The sequence below is a fragment of the Macrobrachium nipponense genome, chromosome 17 (genome assembly GCF_015104395.2).
Source record: "Macrobrachium nipponense isolate FS-2020 chromosome 17, ASM1510439v2, whole genome shotgun sequence".
In the NCBI taxonomy this organism is placed as follows: Eukaryota; Metazoa; Arthropoda; class Malacostraca; order Decapoda; family Palaemonidae; genus Macrobrachium; species Macrobrachium nipponense.
In genome coordinates this window covers 39651900-39653709 of record NC_087210.1, presented here as the reverse complement: position 1 = coordinate 39653709, position 1810 = coordinate 39651900, and the positions used below count along the sequence as shown (strand labels likewise).

The 1810-nt window shown below is 34.1% G+C and overlaps 1 protein-coding gene across 10 annotated transcripts in view; it reads left to right on the top strand.

The window, feature by feature from the left end:
• Positions 1-256: 256 nt before the first annotated feature.
• LOC135196189 (uncharacterized) overlaps positions 257-1810 on the top strand; it is a 151026-nt gene continuing 149472 nt past the window's right edge. For 3 of the 10 annotated variants that reach the window (XM_064222788.1, XM_064222785.1, XM_064222781.1), the window contains exon 1: positions 271-399. The gene's annotated coding sequence lies outside the window, so the exon portion shown is untranslated. Of the gene's footprint in view, positions 400-741; positions 1037-1810 lie in introns of all 10 variants that reach the window. The other 7 variants (XM_064222787.1, XM_064222783.1, XM_064222782.1 and 4 more) reach the window with 5 other exon arrangements.

The window sequence follows — 1810 nt, the reverse complement described above, 5'->3', positions numbered from 1 at the left end:
CGCTCTTGCTTAGTTGGTTACCCTTCTGCCATTCCACATTCACAGGTTTTTAGGATAAATATATGGATATGTAGCTAAGATCTCTGTTGGGTGTTATCATCAGGTCGATGGCGAAACAAAATGCTTGAGCAGGAAACGATCTAAAAGGAGGCGTATGATTGGTCATGAATCACGTGACGTCACGGAAGGTGGACCAATCACGAGTTGCAGGGAACAGGACTTACTCCGGTGAGCACTGGGGCTGAGCACAAGTCAGCCAGCATTCAGTATCACGGCTGCACTCGTAGTGCTCGATTAATGTGGATTATTTCAAGAAAACACTGTTTCAACGCCTTGTTATTCTCGATTTTAAGGTCAATTTAAAGTTAGGCACAACCGAAGGAAGCATTAGTGATGTAGGTTGGTGATTTGTTATCATAAATGTCGTTTTGATGTCACAAATGTCAGTAATTTGAATTAAGTAAAACGATGTCAGTGCTTATAAAAGCCTGTGTGGTACATAATTACTGATAGAAATGTAATCGTGATAAATAGGAGAAGTGCTAATTGTGAAGGTGTACAGGGCTGCGTCCGGTTAACTGAAAGATAATTAGTGGCTGCCAATGCAACTGATTGTATTGTGCAGTTGCACTGATGTATTTAACTACTTAAAATTTAAGAAAATATTGTAATTTCTTCACAATATGTTATGCTTCCCCACCCCGTCTTTCCCACGGTCTGTTGAGCCCTATTCTTTTTCAGTCCAACTCTCTAATAACCTCGCTCGATATCCTTCAAAATAAGAAGCTGGAGATGTGCCATTCGTGAAAAGAGAGAGAGAGATAAGGTGTGTTCGTTGCTATGGTGAGTGTTGCTATGCTTTGGTGCTCATACTTTGGGTGTCGAGAATCGTAATATCATCCGGGCTTTACTACGACAGTTCCGTCCATAGTTTCATTTCTCCAAGTATCGGTACCTCAGAGCTGCTGCTGTTCTGCGGCCAAGGCCTTCTCCCCTCCCTCACGACCGGGAACGAAACTGGAAAAACAAACCGCTGGTAACTCTTTCAAGCTGATGCGTTTTTTTTTTTTCCATACCTTAATTAATATATGAAGAATATCGCTTTTGCTGCGATTTGAGCTGTGTAGGCAATGGAAGACCTTGGCTTTCGATTTCATAGTATGCTTCAGGGTGTGATGACGCCATGTATCTATAGCTACGCTCGCAATTGGGAAGGTGTCGGGTTTGGGTTGCTGCCATTATTTGCAAATGCTGAGACGGAAAATAATCATTATAATCATCTTTCGAATGCATGTCTGTATCAGCTTAGTGCGGTAGAGTTAGATGCTGAATTTTATTAGTGTACAGAAATTTTTTAGAAATATGTATATATATATATATATATATATATATATATATATATATATATATATATATATGTGTGTGTGTGTGTGTGTGTGTGTATATACATACACTATATATATATATATATATATATATATATATAATATTAATATATATATATATATATACATATATATATATATATATATATATATAGATATATATATATATATATATATATATATATATATATATATACATATATGATATATATATATAATATATTATATTTGATATAGTATATATAAATATATATTTATATTTATATTGATACATATTCTTTATATATATTATATTATATATATCATATAGCTATATCTATATCTATATATATATATATATATATATATATATATATATATATATATATATATATGGGGTATGTGTGTGTGTGTGTGTGTGTGTGTGTGTGTGTGTGTGAAGTTTT